The sequence below is a fragment of the Tachypleus tridentatus genome, chromosome 1 (genome assembly GCF_004210375.1).
Source record: "Tachypleus tridentatus isolate NWPU-2018 chromosome 1, ASM421037v1, whole genome shotgun sequence".
NCBI classification, from domain to species: domain Eukaryota; kingdom Metazoa; phylum Arthropoda; class Merostomata; order Xiphosura; family Limulidae; genus Tachypleus; species Tachypleus tridentatus.
In genome coordinates, this window is record NC_134825.1 from 60,343,119 (window position 1) to 60,360,913 (window position 17,795).

The following is a 17,795-nucleotide window of genomic DNA, read 5'->3' on the forward strand; positions in this document are numbered from 1 at the left end:
TCCCTCGGTGGACTCAACAGATAGCCTGATGTGGCTTTGCTATAAGAAAACACACACGTACACAGTAGCATCACTTGCGGACCCCTCATTTTAGCGTTGTAAATCCGGAGATAAACTGTATTGAAATCTGAAGTGAACAAAGTAGTGCGAAATAGTTGGATTTTCGGACTGTGGAGCCCGGCATGGCCAAGTGGTTAAGGCACTCAACTCGTAATCCGAGGGTGGCGGGTTTGAATCCCCGTCACACCAAACATGCTTGCTCTTTCAGCCGTGGGTGCGTTATAATGTTACGGTCAAACCCACTATTCGTTACTGAAAGAGTAGTCCAAGAGTTGGTGGTGAGTGGTGATGCTTAGCTGCATTCCCTTTAGTCTTATACTGTAAAATTAGGGACGGCTAGTACAGATAGCCTTCGTGTATCTTTGTGCGAGATCCAAACCAAACCGGAATGTGGAAGTGAGATTTTGGGGCTCGTGCCTCATTACAGCTAACAAAACTTTTTTTTTAATCGCTCTCTTCACTTTGTGGCGTTGATGTATTTTAAGAGTGATGGTTAAGTCTCATTATTTGGTCTCATAAGAGTTGGCGGAGGGTGGGATGACTAGTTTTCTTTCTTTCTTTCTTCTAACTACTTTAAAATTAGGGATTGTTATAGCACAGACAGCTTTCACATAGCTTTGCTCGAAATTCAACAAAACAAACCTAAAACCTAAATCATGTACTAATGGAGCTATCTGATGTGATGACTGTTCGCTGTTTTCAGTTTTGCTGGTTAAAATGTTATTTATAAAAAAAAAAAAAAGTTCTTACTTCATCATTAATCCTCATATTTAATATTTGCTGAGTGATATATTAAATAACATTACATTAAACATTGTCATACACTACCAAAGGCATCATTACAATACGTGGCAATTATTTCGTTGATATTGAGAGACGTACGAAAATTATTATTACTTTTTAGTGAACAGAATTCTCCAAGAAATATTCATGTTTGCAATTTTCTATATTTTTAGCCTTGACACAGCGGTTCATATAATGGTTCTGAGATTTTGTGTTATTTCTTTTAGCTCGCAGCTCCGTCATCTCTTGCCCGATTTGAGGACTAATTACGGTTTTGGACACAGGATGTAAAACCCTTTCGATTGATGTATTTTATTACGCCCAGAATATCATAGATTAAATCACTCTAATTCTGCCTAAAATAATTTCAAAATAAGGGCAGGTTGGTGGAGATCCTGACAAATCGTAAAATGGAATCAAGTGTACGCGAGCTCCAAGCTGGGGCACAAAAATGTAATTAATAAAGAAGGGGCAGATTTCATAGATTAATTTCATCTGATCATGCAATAAAGAATTTCAAGTGCTGCGGCTATTGAGGATTCCCTCCCAAAAATAATAATTGACGATTTTAAACCATATTCACTATGGCATGGACAAATAAAAAATGGAAATTATCTCCTATATAATAATAATGAGAAAATGGATAAAATAGGTTGGTTTTGGAATTTTTCTAGACCATATCCAAGAACAGTTTAAAGGTTCCATGGCGGCATGGTATATAAAGACTACACTATTTTCCAAATGTATATGCCCCCTAGTGGCACAGCGACATGTCTTCGGACTCACACAGCTGAAAAGTATCGGGTTTCGATACGTGTGATGGGCAGAACACAGATAGCCCTTGCGTAGGTTTGTGCTCAATTCTAAACAAACAAACAAATTTGTATAGCACAGATGTAATATTTTAAAGTAATTTTTCGTATAAGGACTTCTCATCAAATTGAACACAAAGTATGGATTTCATTAAAAGCTTGGAAGGATTCATTGCGTTAGAAATAATGAAATGGGATCGAAACATGACGTGGACGAATATAGGTAGTTTTGAATACATAATGAACAGCTTCAAAAACTTAGATTGTGCGTGTCACGTTGGTAAAGAACAGGAGAAACTCATCTTGTACAGTCGTTGTTTGTATGTTTTGTATCTCCGTAAACATATGTTCGTTGTATATATTTGTCGTTCAGTATATTCATTTAACTTCCGCTGCCTTTAATTTAGCTTAAAGAAAGATCTTTTGTCTTTCTCTCTGATGAATAAATATTTCAGTGTTATTATACAACCTAAATATAATTTTTATTTATTCATACGCCTGACGTAAGGATCGGTATGTGTCCTCCCGTCTCTCAATTAATTCATCACTGCCTTCTCCAGGGATCCCTTGGGGCTGTATTTCGCCAGTATGTCCCCCTTCCAAAAGGAAACGTCTTTTCAGTAGGCCTGTATAAGGCTATATTTAGTGCAAGTTATTTATTTTCAATATTTACATAACTATGACAACTTTTATCTTGCTCGGTCTTATATCTTAAGTCGTGAAAATCTCCTTCATAATCCAAATATTCTAACTCAGGTGATGTGGGTTAGTGGTTATTTTAGTATACGTAAATGTTGGCATTTTGCTCAATCGAATAGTGGCATCCAAATTGATTTATGTATGTTATTACCTGAAAATAAAATAATTAAATTTGTGATAAAATATTGGAATTGTATATGTTAGTGCTGTTTAAAACATAAATAATGAACTTTGAATAGGTAAATTCAGCTTGTTGGTGTTTTAATGTGGTCACTATGTTTTCATTTACGTCATTAAATATGTTTCATCAAATTGGAAAATAGAATATTATAAATTTTCTAAAGATCTCTGTTAAATCAATTTTATACGTATATAACATATTTGTTGACCTAAATTGTAGTGAAATATTTAAACGTGATCCCTTACAAAGTTGGCTGAACTTGACCTGTGGTTAGAGTGGTGGACTATAGATCTTTGGGGACAGCGTGTGCCTTGCCCTTCTCCCCACTAAAATGTATGTGTATATATATATATATGTATTACGTTCCGTCCAAAGTACCTGGGTACTTTATAAATGTTATGATCAAATCCCATTATTCTGTTAGGCAAGAGTCTCTGGGCTTTTGGTATTTTTCTTGGCCAGTTATGTGTTCCTGGACACCTAGGTAACAGCTATAAACATTCACCTCAAAAGGTTGGTCCTGTATATGATACCAAAATCTATGTTATACCGTAACTTAATTACAGTAACGAGTGCTATACTGCAACGTAACAACAGCAAAATGTTCATGCGACTTGGTATCTTCCCTGTCTCTATAAAAAAAAAATCCTGTTGGATTCTATGGGAGACCCACATACACCGTGGGTTTGTACAATTTCCCAAGTGTTAAACAAGAGTACACAGAATGAGATTAGTTTTGTATACACATAGCTGTCAAATTTTATACTTGAGATTTTTGCCATGTCAGAAACTGAAAATAAAACTAGAATTAGGAAGTTCACTCGCTACTTTAAAACAAATTTTTTGTGCGCCCATATACTAAGTATTGTTCAATGCTAACTGATAGCACTGTGATGACCGCAAATACCTTTTCAGAGCTATAGCTGATAACATTTAACGTATCTAACAGAATTGCACCTACATGCACACATATTTACATTAGCATTCAAAAAACGATTGTTTTGGAATGAGACTGGTGTAATGCTTTCCACGTAAATAACTGGTCTTTTTTTTTTTTTTAGGAACTTCCTTAGATGATTCGGGTTAGTAGGCGAAGTGATTTATTGCAGGTTAAAGTACAACGTAAATTTTGTTCATGACATAATTTATGTCTTCACATCTAAATTTGGAATTGTGAGAATGTATGTCCCGCATTCGCTTGGAATTAGTGTAAACTTCACTGGAACTAAAACTGTTTCGGTAAGATTTTCGGGTGAACAACGTTCCTGGCCATTGTGTTTTCACTGAGTACATACATTATGTTTTGAGCCAGTTGTCGGGTTGAATTAATTATTCCATCTAGTTGGCTCACAAAGAGCTCCATCTAATGACACGCTAGCAGAGAAATTACTGTGTTTAGAACTGCCAAAGTGCCAATTTACGTTAGGCCACATCCTACGTTAATGGTAGTCTTCATCGATGTGATGACGAGGCGTATGCCGCAGCATGTGAGCTGTATCCCGGCGTGGCAAAGTTCATACTCCCCCACCTATCTCTCTGCAGAAAGCACTTGCTGTTCTGAGGTGTATACGATCTCACCAAGCATGTATTATTTTATGTTGAAAATTTTCTCAGAAATTTTTAGATTTGGGTACGAAATATAAACACTGGGGGGCATAAAGAGGTACTATATAGTAAAATAATACCTTTATCACCGATTAAAAGACGAAATATAACATCATGGTGGTTAAGATTTTGTTAAACAACAACAACCTTTGTTGTACTTTAAAGTTCGTCAGTACTCGAGTTTGGTTTTGGGTACTAGTGTTAGTTTGTTGTTGTGTAGAAATCTAGCTACACAGTGAGCTATCTGTGTTATATGTAATGTGGATATCGAAACTGTAATTTTTAGCATTATTAGCCCTCAGACCAGATTTTGAGCCACCCCGGTCTAAAGACTAGTGATATGAGAGTGTAGCAGCTTGAATAACATACGTATTAAGTGGTTGTTACAATAACAAACAAGGCGAGTAAACACAGAATGTTGCATTACTTAGGTCACGTGATGAACAGTGAAAACGTTTGGAGCTGATAAATTAAACATATATATATCAGTCATAATAATTAATTTCTTATTAAAATACACGATGATTATAAATAAAATTCCTATTCATTTTGTAAAAATTACTTGATACTAAGTATCAGAAGCAGGAGATTCAGAACAATAATTTTTGTCGGGAAACTTTGAACATTGTTTATTTTATATTGTTTTCTTGCGTAATAGTATTGTCTCTATTTCTGATTATTTTATTCTTCTTCTGTTTCCAACAATGAAAAGTTGGTAGTTTGTTTGGGTTGGTATGAACTTCCCGCAAAGCTATAAAGGGGATATCTGCGCTAACCGTCTCTAATTTAGTAGTGAAAGACTAGTCATCACTATCTACTGCCAAGTTTTCGAATACTCATTTACTCACAAATAATGAGATTAACTGTAGCTGTAACGTCCCTTCGGCTGAAAGGGCGAGAATGTTTGGTGGGTTGGGGATTCGAACCCGCGACCCTCAGATTGCGAGTCGAGTACCTTAAACATCTTGCCAGAATGGTTGGTTATTTAAACAGAGTGCATATCATCAGTGTACAAAACATTGCTAGGACCATTGTATGCTGTATAATACAAATGATGTTCGTAATGCAGTATGTTACTTTTCGTTTAGGCTTAGCATGTTGATTGAGAATGATGAAAAATGTGTTAATCACCCACCTTTTGTGACAATTTTTTAAAACATGTAACGTGTCCAAGCTTCCCTAAATAAAACTTGCCTTTGTTTGAAGCTCGTAGATGACTTTTGCCACTAACCGTTATGTTCGTGGAATTTCATATGATACAACATGCCACCCTTTGCTAACCACAGTTGGAGTAAGATTTCTTGCATTTCTCTTTCCGGATAATTTTAGTAGCATTAAGTTGCAAGGGATATTACCATTCTGGAGGTCCGGCATGGCCAGGTGGTTAAGGCACTCGACCCCTAATTCGAGGATCGCAGATTCGAATCCAAGTCACACCAAACACGCTCGCCCGTTCAGCCGTGGGGACATTATAATGTGATGGTCAAACCCACTATTCGTTAGTAAAAGAATAGCCCAACAGCTGGCGGTGTGTGGTGATGACTAACTGTCTTCCCTCTGGTCCTATATAGTTAAATTAGGTATGGCTAACGCAGATAGCCCTCGTGTAGTTTTGGATGAAATTCGCAACAAACCAAACTCATCCTGGAAATTTCATATCTATAATATGGACACATGTTTATGATTTGAGTGTATAAATGTTGTGAATTATAAAGAGCTATTATGTACCCTTCCCAAAATTGGTCAATTTTTGGTGGTATTCCGCTACCTATAAAATACAATCCGTTTCACCGTGACTTCATTCTGATATACTTCTTTTCGTCTCTTTTTTTTTTTATGGAATCTTTAGTTTTCCATCTTGACGTCATCCGAACAAATCATTTGAATCTTCTGCTTTGGCTGAGAAATAGGACGTCAGTATGGGTGCAAATAACACCAGAAAACGCACTGTAAAGGCCATACACTTTTAGAGTGATGTAATGTATTTACTTCTTTTTTTAAGTAGTCTCATGAACACGTGAAATCTTATTTCACGTGCACATTTTGATGGTTTACAATGACAAACATGAGCTGTTATAATTTTTTTTTCACTTTCTTAAATCATCCTTTACATTGAACTGTCTTTAACACGTATCAAACCATTGTGAAACAAATGACTTAAGCGCTTATTTCACTACAATATTAGGAATATCCTTAACATATTTGCACAATCGATGTCATAAACTTTAGCGTCACTCTGTAACATGTACATATCACCCAAGCTGTAAGTGCTTATACTGTTATTATTGTACAGTCGATGTCATGATTTCTCATTAACCAACAGCACTTGAATCACTGGCATTCACTTAAAGCAAAGTTAAACCCAAACCACTTCGCCTTTTTGCTCTCCTGTAAATAACATACATAAATTTACAGTAACATACATGCATAAAGATGTAAACATCCCATCCAAAGCAGATTAAAGAGATTATGCCTAAGTCACGTTCTTTTTAATAATACCAACTGTTACATGCTATGTTTAACTTCCAATTATTTGTAGCAGTCACTCTCAGCTGATTAAACAAAAAGTTCCTGTTATGACGTCACATACTGAGATATTATGATGTGTGTTCTATCTTGTATTAATTTGAAAGTCCACATGAGTGTGTAAGCTGAATATTTTTTTTAATTTAAGAGGTAACACTTCCTCAACATTCAAGTTGCTCTTTAATCGTTTGTTTGTTTTTAATTGAGGGATTGAACAGCATTCGTACCATGGGCTGAAATAAAAGGTAGTAAAGCTTAGCACCTTCATTAAAATTCATTCTTCAACTTATACACGCACGTTTTTATAGTTATGTGCGTGCGTACATGTGTATGTGTGTGTGTATATGGACATAACGTAAAAATATGCTTGTGGAAAACGAGTTCACGTCTTGCGTTTAGCCTTTGTTAAACGTGTTTCAACGTCATCTGACACACAGTGTAATAGGTATTCACGTTTATTATACATCTGTTATCAGCGTATGACGTATATGTTCCGTAGACCTCGCAAGTACATTTTTTTTTATCAATAAGACAAGCTTGTTGCTGAAAAGTTTGTTTGTTTTTTGAATTTCGCACAAAGCTACTCAAGGGTTATATGTGCTAGCCGTCCCTAATTTAGCAGTGTAAGACTAGAGAGAAGCAGTTAGTTATCACCGCCCGCCGTCAATTCTTGGACTACTCTTTTACCAACGAATAGTGGTATTGAACGTTACATTACAACGCCCCCACAGCTGAAAGGGCGAGCATGTTTGGTGTGACCGGGATTCGAACTCGCGACCCTCGGACTATGAGTCGAACGTCCTAACCCACCTGGCCATGTTGGGCCTTTGCTGAGAAGAGTCACCAGTTCATTGTTGTTAACAAGGTGCACAGTACAAAGTTCACTAACGTCACAATGTTTCAGTTAGTTCTTGTTACAGGTTCTCAGGATATATTACATATGATAGCAGGATAACGAAACAATATCGAAGTTATAACTAGGAGAAAGCAAAGTGGATAATTCATGGGGAAAGTGCCCTCTTGTGGACGTCCATGTCCACATACCAAGTCCACTATGGTGCTTGCTTATATCAAACCCAATTTTACGAGTCCATCGCATCACATCTACTTTTACAAACTTCTTTTAAAAGTTTCAATACATATTCAACAGAATTTTCTCCATCTGTGAGTATATCTTTTTTTAAAAGTCAATTTGTCGGGTCATACACACCGATGACAGTGACAATCTGTCTTCATGGAAACAGATTTAGATATTATCTTGCACATTACTCACTGTCTTGACATTTCTCACCCGTATTTGTTTTTGTGGTATTAATTTCCATTGATTAAATTTTCTGTGACTTATTTCACATTTGATCCCTGTCACTGTCGTAATGCAACAAACGAAACATACGCGCACTCAATGTCACTTGTTCACTTTTCCTGAAATGTACCCAGCAATTTCACAGAAATCACTTAAGTTGAATGCAGTACACAAAGGTGAAGTACAACGGCTGTTGTACAAATCTATTAACTTTTTTTTTTTACCATTACAAGTGAAATGTGATCTACGAAGCACGTTGGTGACCATATTGAAAAGTCATGTATAGGCTGAGCGTGGCCTTTCGTTTAGCGTGCATGGATTGTGCATCGGTAGGTTCATAATTCGCGACTCGTCTTAGCACCAATGCTAACTTCAGGAGGTAAGGTTACATAACTTACTTACTCCCAAATGGTTGAACCTTATTCTTACTTTTAGTTTTTATTTAATTTTAATTTTTCTTCTTTTTCTTTATTTTAGAGAGCAGTGACCTTCCCACAACTGTCTGCAGGCAGTGAAGGGTGATGTAGATGTGGGACTTGTGAGCTTGAGCACCCACATCTCACTCTCATAATTTCTACTTCTATTATTTTTATTTCTGGTACAATTCATTTGCTCGGCATGGCCAGGTGGGTTAAGGCGTTCGACTCGGATTCTGAAGGTCGCGGGTTTGAATCCCGGTCGCGCCAAACATGCTCGCCCTTTCAGCCGTGGGGGCGATATAAAATGATGTCAGTTCAACTTTTCGGTCGTAAAAGAGTATCCCAAGAGTTGGCGGTGTGTGATGATAACCATCTGCCTTCCTTCTAGTCTCACACTACTAAATTAGGGACGACTAGCGCAGATAGCCCTCGTGTAGGTTTGCGCGAAATTCAAAAAACAAACAAACAAAGCAATTCCTTTATATTGTTTCTTTATGTAAGACTAGCGAACGAAAGTTAAAACTGATAGACGGTGTGTCCCCATCGCAGCCACCTCCATAACCTAGGATACATTTTATATCCCACATTGTATCCTGGAGATCCTTTCAACTGTTGCAGCGTTTTTTATTTTTGTTTCGACTTATTTTTATTTATGTTAAACTAAAATTAGTCAGAGGTTTAGATCTGCTGTTTTTACCACAGTCCTTACTTTTGATTTTTTTATTTTACTTAACTCTTTATTGTTAATATTCTCTTTCTTTCTATATATATATAATGTATAATACAAAGTCTAAACAAAAGAACATTGGACATATAATAAATGAAATAAAAATGTCAATAGACTTGATTAATTCAGTCAGAAAGTTTTTGAAAATATTATACACAAAGAGGATATTTTTTCGACAGATTATTGAGTATTCCGTTCAACACTGGTTAACATTCCCGCAAATGTTTCATGCACCATTCTATGATACGATTTTTAAATCTCAACTGGACCCGCCGGGCATGGCCAAGCGTGTTAAGGCGTGCGACTCGTAATCTAAGGGTCGAGGGTTCGCATCCCCAGCGCACCAAACATGCTCGCCCTTTCAGCCATGGGGGTGTCATAATGTGACGGTTAATCCCATTATTCGTTGGTAAAAGAGTTGACGGTGGGTGGTGATGACTAGCTGCCTTCCCCCTAGTCTTACCCTACTAAATTAGAGACGGCTAGCATAGGTAGCCCCCGAGTAGCTTTGTGTGAAATTAAAAAAAAAAAAACAACTGGAAGATTTGTAGATAATAATTTATTGCTGTTAATACGTACCTATTTATTGTTTTATTTTGACTTTACTTAGATGCTACTTTAACTGGATAAATACAAATAAATATTATTAACATTTATATTTTCTTTAATTAAGGGGTAATTTGCTGAAAGACAAGGAGTTTGTTCATTCCCCTACACCCGGAAGATACGAGTTTGTTCCCATCAGATTTCACAGGATATAATCTGATCACATGTGAGATGATCGAAGCTTTCTTCAAAAACTGATAACAGAATTACAGTACAGAAAATCATCTATATGGTGAAACAAATTTTTCTGTTTTTTAATATGACGGTCAATCTCGTTATTCGATTAGAGTAGCCCAAAAGTTGGAAATGAATGGTGTTGAATACCTTCCTTCACTCTAGTCTATCGCCTCTAAATTGGGGAGTGCTAACGTTAATAGCCCTTGAGTGAAATTCAATAAAAAAAACATACAAATAATAGACTCCTCCGCAGTCTTTATAGTATTCCTGTCACGTAACACGAAAAGAAACTAAATTTCAAAATCTGTTTTCAAAGAATCAAATAACTACGCCATCTGCTTGCTGTATATTTTTGTAGACTTTCGGTTTAGTATAATAGTAAGATGACAACAAAAATGTAGATTGCTTTAATGATTGGTTTGGCTTGTTTTGTTTTAAATTTTGCGTAAAGTTGTTGAACGACTATCTGCGCTAGCCAACCTAATTTAGTGGTGACAGATTAGAGGGAAGGCAGATAGTCAACACCACCCACCACAAACTCTGTGGCAATACTGTTACCAAAGAATAATTGGATAACTATCGCTTATATTGCCCCCATCACTGAAAGGGCGAGCATGTTCCGTGACGAAGACTCGAATCAATGACCCTCAGATTACTAGTCGAGCGCCCTAACCACCGGGCCATGCCAGGCTCTGCTTTAATGATAAGTAATATTAAAGAATTCTAGGTGCTGAACTAATACTTCCGTACTTGATATTTTTATTGGTTAAAATAAGTTGCACAATTCTTCATTTATATGTTTTTGAACATATTCTTCTGAGGCAGAACATAGGTGAGCTGTAGTTCGTCAATAGAAATTGTCTTGTATTACTCTAATATGTGAAAATCCGATGCTGGTTGGTTAACGGACGTATTCTTTCCATTATTTTAAGAAATATACATTTTCTGTTGCAGTACCTATAATTTGCTTTATTCATTAATATAAACTACTAAACAATTAATACGTTTTCCCTTTTTATCCCACGTTTGAAAACTCGTACTTCTCATGTAACTTAAACACCTCAATTATTGAACAGATGGAGTCTGATAGGGTAGAATGCATCCTTTAAGGCATAAATCAGTACAAATATTTCGTACTGTGCTTATCCATTTTGTGCTCTTTTTATTTTACTTTTTGCTCCGAATATACAAATTGAGCTATTTTTCCAATAGTTTTTGCTCTTTATATACACACGTCTCATCTTATGGAACATTTCTGGCACGAAGCATTTAATTCCTAGAATTTATTGGAAAACATTTCTCATGGACTCTGAAAGACTATAATTTTGAAAAACATTACTTGTCTAACCTGTTAATTCATGGCTCGGTAAAGTTCAGATGGGAAGTTGGCATCGTTAAAACATACCTAATAACCACCCTTCAAAATTTTCTCTAATTAGATTAGTTCTATTACTGCTGATTGCAGGCTACTACTTAGCAAATCTGACAGACGGCGCTCATTTTAAATTCCAAGTGGCGACTAACTTCTCTCAGGTAGTTTACTGGCATGTAGAACATTAGCGCCCCGATAGGTGGTGTGTATTAAATAAGACCAGCGGCTCTTTTAGCCGACCGATTAAAAATACTTTAGGCTGCTTTCGTGAGATAAAGTGATACACAGACACAGTTTTTATTTGTGCTTTTGTTTTACAACCCTGATTGTGTAACGTTTTTAGTCTTCCTTAATATGTGCCCCGCAAGACAAAAGTTCAACCGGAGATTTGTTTGGTTTAACTGTCACGCCCCGTTGTTCTTTGTCTCTTGTATTTAACGTCTTCAACCCACCTATCTAACTTGTCAGGTTAAATAAGTGACCTTCTGCATTCTTAACATTATAAGCTGATTATAGATGAGACACAAAAATTGGTCGTTAGGTGTCGTCCACGTTATGTTTTTTTCTCTTTCTCTTCAAAGCAATAAATAATACGCACAAGAAATTTTAAGTGCTCGCGTAATACGATTTTTCGAATAATAATTTCATTTCTTTCTGTACCTAAATTATGTTATACAACTGTAAAAACTATTAGAACGACGCTTTTATTCTGGTTTGTTTTGAATTTCGCGCAAAGCTACACGCGGACTATCTGCGCTAGCCGCCCCTAATCATCACCACCCACCACCAACTGATGAGCTACTTTTTTACCAAAGAATAGTGGGATTGACCGCAACCTTATAATGCCCCCACGGCTGAAAGAGTGAGCGTATTTGGTGTGAGAGGGATTCGAACCCGCGACCCACGGATTACAAGTCAAGTGCCTTGACCACCTGGCCATAAGAATGACAGTCAACCACTTTACGTGAATGGCGTGTGAATAGTTAAAAATCAGAGAGAGTCACAAATAGCCTTTACTGTAAATACAAATACTTACATGTCGTCATAAACAAGTAGGTAAGATCTTGGCTGTGTGTGTGTTTTCCTATAGCAAAGCCACATTAGGCTACATGTTGAGTCTACCAGGGTAAATCGAACCGCTGATTTTAGCAATGTAAATCCGTAGACTTACCGCTGTACCAGCGGGGAACGACGCTTTTATCTGCATGTCAGCTTTTGTAAATATTGTAGTTCTATAAGAAGAAAAATCATAATATTCACAAAAATAAAAATTCATAGATATTAGCATGAAATTAGTCATATTTTCAGACACTTTTATCAGCTTTATTCATAACTCCAGTATGGTCTATTAATTATTGTTGAAGTATGTGATGTTATGGTCAATAGTATGAATGCATATTCCTCGCTCTTGTTCCAAGAAAAAACATTGAAGGACAGACTTTGTTAAATTTCGTTTTGTCTGTATGTGTTTGTACAATTGTTTGAGGCATATTTAAATCATTTTTCATAACCATGAGTTTTCAACATACTGGAGACAAGTACTTAATGTGTGCAATTAGTCTATTAATTTCTTCTTTATCAAATACAACTCATTGGAATTCCAGAACGTTCATGCTCATAAGTTGTAATGTCTGAAGGAAATATTACTCACAGGACAACTCAGCGTCATTAGAACCTTTCACTACGAAAAATATTGTTTTGTATTGAGCATGACTAGATATCTGATTATCAGATAGTATACAAATGATACGTCAGAAATCCGTACATGTTTGTTTGTTTATTTTCACAGAGATAATAATTTATTCTTAGTGATTCATCTTGTGATTGTGCTTCCTTCTTCAAGCAAAGAATCTCTTCATAACTGAATATTGTGGAATAATTAATGCAACCATTTCATTAATTGCGTAGTGTAACTTCTTTGCACGATGAAAATTCATGTTCTATAGCTTTCATTCAGGGGCGTAGATCCTGGGGGTTGGGGATACATCCCCCCTTCATTTTAGGTGGAGGGTATGGTGCATACAATCACCCCTCCCTACAGTTTGGTCTGTTGAATTGTTTTATTGCATTACAGGCCTACAAATTGTGTTTGTTCTTGTAATTCTCGTGTTCTTACCAATCGAATTACATAATTAGGTTTAGATGTAGGTTTTTTTTATTAGCCGAAATGTACATTTTTAATATAGGCGTGCTTCTAGGCTTTTAGATCTAAGCGATAGTTCATAAGTATCAGTCAGTAGGTCTAAGTATACATGCAAGTATCGTGGCAACAAGATTACTCTGACTGCATGTTTACAGCTTTCAGGTTCACGTAATCATAGATTACCAATTTGCAAAATGAACAGTCTACATAAATGGTTGCAAAAATCATCCCCCCATCGGGTGTAAAAAATCTACGCCCCTGCTTTCATTGATTTTTACACTTCACATGAATGGTTTGGTGATCGCTAAATACCGCGGAAAATCACTTTACGTCATTACCTTGAATATTAGATCTAGTGTCCACATTAGTCTTGTACGTGTTAGTTTATCAGCTATAGGAAGTAGAAATCAAGGAAATTATTTGTCCTTTTCACTTTTCTTTTTTTTCCATTTTAAATCACTCTCGATAATCAATGAACACAGAAGATGGTTAGTTCTTCACTCTTCATGTCACAGATAGCGATCATCAATTAAGCCAGAATCTCAAAGACCAGTGCAGGTCACACGTCTCATCTGTTTACTGGTTATTACTAAAATAGCACCTCCGAAAATGTGATGCTGTACTGTTTTCAGGTTTTGATCACCTGTTCCTTGATGTATATAAATTAATTGTTGTTTTCTCTTTCTATCTGTGATTAAATGTTTGTGTGTAGACTTTGATGGTAATACAAACTATATTGCAGCGACAACTTTTATATGAAAGCTGATGAAAAAGGAATTGTGTTGGAATTTTAACACTTGCAATAATTCCAGGTAAGTGGTCTCAGAATGACGATAATAACAAAGGTTAAAACAAATACCGCTAGGAAAATTGCGGTTAATAGAATTAATATAATTATTGTGTCTATGTGTGCGTCAGTGGTTGACTATCCAACGGTAATTTATTTTGCCGACTGATTACAGAAATGAAAGGTTGCTCCCCATCTCCTCTCTTCTTGTATTGCCCTGGAGATATGCATAACAGAGAAGACTGTAATTACAAGTACTTTTCGGTAGTCGGTTATCTGCAAAGTAATCGGCTACCAATTGCTTCCCTGCTGCTTCGAGTCCGACAGGGGTCGCTAGCTGTGATGATGCCGTTTTCGAGACAGAGCATTTGAACATTCAACAGAGAAAGAAAAAAAATTACAGAGCGGCACCTCTGTAGGACGAAGCTGAAAATGTTGGAGAATGGGTGTAGATCAGATAATTATCTACGGAACTATACGAGAACAAATTAACGTAAATGTTACGAGTACGCGATAGGAAATGACGATTTTAAAAAGTTCAAGTGGGTTTGGTTAGCTCATTGTTAGAGAATTCTACAGTCCTAGCTGAGTTCTTGGGACAACTCAACTACGCTTGTATCACTAAATATATATATATATTATTTTTTTCAAAACAGTCATTTGTAACACACCAAGAAGCACAGTAAATAATTCAAAGTAGTGAAAAGAGAGAAGAAATTCGATGTTTAAATATAGTTTACGATGTTACAATATAGTTTCAATCTTTGTTTTTGTTGTATAACTTAATAACTATAACTGAAGAACAATTTCCTAGATATATATTACTAGCTAGAGTACCCATCCGTTTAACGGGTAGAATAAAAATTCATTTGTAACCTAGGACACGAAATTGTGTTTCCCCTCCCTCAACGTAATAAACAATAAAAGTGTAACAAAGATACATAAAGGTGCCAATACTAAAAAGAAAGACATTCTGTTTTCAAGAATTCTAACAATAACGGTTTCATTGTTCATTCTAATAATGACGGATATAAAGCATTGATAATTTTCCAAAATTAGGTATGAAATTAGATGGGAGTCTAAATCCTCCTCCTACATGACCTCCCCCATATCATCCTGTATCACTGTCTAGTTTGGTGTTGATCGATCAAGAAATGTGGAAACGTCTAAAGAATAGATACATACACACTGACGTTTATTTATATAGATTTGTATTATTGTTATTACATAATGGTTTAGCATCATCATAGCAAATTTAAGGTGGAATGGTAGATAAGGCTATTGTCTTATTTTTGTTACAGCGATGTTTAATTATTTTGTTTAATCAAAATCCGATTCAATAAAGTTGTGTTGATTGACTATACATTAACTACCTACGAGAGTAATAACACTGTTATTGAAAACCAACAGAATCTCATATGTAATACCAACAACAACTACAAAAAGGGACATTGTTTGTGCAAGCAACAGGAAACTGTGTCTACAACAAACTCGTCCTTTAATGAACAAACAAAATATCTTAATTAAGGAGGGCTGTGCCAGCTATTCACTCACTACCTTACTACAACAACCAAGACTAACAACTATATAGGTAATGAATTATAACGTTGGTGTTATCAAAAACAATTTAGCGATGAAAATCCAGTGAATCTTACATAGCACCTAGTGATTTAGTATTGAAGGGTATGATTTGGTAAACCTAATGTGCAGGGTGGTCCAACTTGATTAGTGTAATTTGAGCTCTACGTAATTGGGGGTTGAGGTGTGCACCTGATCACGTGCACACTTCAAACCGTGAGCAACGTGAAATGTGTAAACTTATAACTATTTTTTATGTCATTAAAATTCAAAAGAATGCTGTTGACAATACGTGCAGCGGTTTTTTTGTCTTTTATTCTTAATGACCCACGAGATTATGAATATTTAAAAATGATACTTGCTTTTATGTAATTTAAGCCATCTTTATGGAGTGTTTTGAGAGGGATATGAGATCGTGTGTACAAAACACGATGCACGTAAATGTTTAATGTGTAAATTTTATATTGTATTTATAAGTTTGTTTTTTATCCCACGTTTATAACAAACTAGTGATGTTAACATTGTAATTTTAAGTTCGTCTACATAACTGTTTTGAAAAAATTACTTTTTACAAGCAATTTGTAGAATTTAGTTTTCGAATAGTAATCACATACATCTTCTACCTAGAATCTGGGGTTCCGGCATGACCAGGTGGTTAAGGCACTCAACTCGTAATCCGCGGTTTCGAATCCCCATCGCACCAAATATGCTCGCCCTTTCAGCAGTGGGGGAGTCATAAAGTGTCGGTCAATCCCACTATTCGTTGGTAAAAGAGTAATCCAAGAGTTGGCGGTGGGTGGTGATGACTAGCTTTCTTCTCTCTAGTCTTACAGTGCTAAATTAGACACGGCTAGCGTAGATATCCCTCGTGTAGCTTTGCGCAAAATTCAAAACAAACCAATTCAAGCTAGAGTATGGTGGTTAGGGAACTCAACTCGCAATTTACTGCTTACGAGTTCGAATCCAGTTACCGAACATACTTGCTTTTTCTGACATGAGGGCATTATAATATGATGGTTAATGCCACTTTTTGTTCGTAAAAAAGTGACCCAAGATTTGGCTATGGGTGGTGTTAACTAGCTAGCCACCTTCTATTCTCATACTTCTAAATTAGAGACGGCTAGCGCAGATAACCCTCTCATAACTTTGCAAGAAATTTGAAAATAAACAGACATACAAAGACTAACTTAGTTGGGATTTACAGAGATCGTTAGTTGTGATATAAAGCATCAAACTATTTTTTTTTTAATTTGGCGCAAAGCTACTCGAGGGCTATCTGCGCTAGCCGTCCCTAATTTAGCAGTGTAAGATTAGAGGGAAGGCAGCTAGTTATCACCACCCACCACTAACTCTTGAGCAACTCTTTTACCAACAAATAGAGGGATAGACCGTCACATTATAACGCTCCCACGCTTGCCATTCCTAATTTACGACGAGTAAATTAGTTAATTGTTGTTGTTACTATACTTCGCTTAAGCTAGCTAGCTTTTATTTCCTGGCTGACCTTACTTCGCTTACAAGCTGAGTTTTTACATTTATTGAATTTAACTGCTTGTAATTTGCAAAATCTATAAACGTTCCTGGTTAAACATCTATAGTTTTCTGATTAATAAGTTTTTATCGCATTTATAGCTTCCGATATTTATAGTATACTGACTGTAGCGGCTCAACAATATATTAAATTGTCTCTTCACAAGTTGCGATGGCTACCTGTTATATTCATTAGGGAGATTCTTGAAAATTTATCTAATGATAATAATGTCAATTACTAGTATTTTACATTCATACAGCGTACATTGTTGATTCTTACACTCAAGAATCTTCTACAAATTTAGAGAAAAGGAGGGACTTTTGCAATACACGTTTAACGATATAAGTTGCATACATTTCTAAATATACGTTAAACTGAAACAAATATAGATATTAAAATAAATGTACAACAGTATATTGGCGTTAGACAATTTTAAACTAATATGTTATATATACATACACATGGCGAACAATACGTTAAGTATTG

General features: G+C 36.0%; 1 long non-coding RNA gene across 1 annotated transcript; it reads left to right on the plus strand.

Annotated features, from left to right (window-relative positions):
• The first annotated feature begins 3,794 nt into the window (after positions 1-3,794).
• Positions 3,795-15,987, plus strand: LOC143249780 (uncharacterized). The gene is made up of 3 exons (XR_013027947.1): positions 3,795-4,097; positions 5,990-6,116; positions 14,376-15,987. It is a non-coding gene; the product is annotated as an uncharacterized LOC143249780 (long non-coding RNA).
• The last annotated feature ends 1,808 nt before the right edge of the window (positions 15,988-17,795 follow it).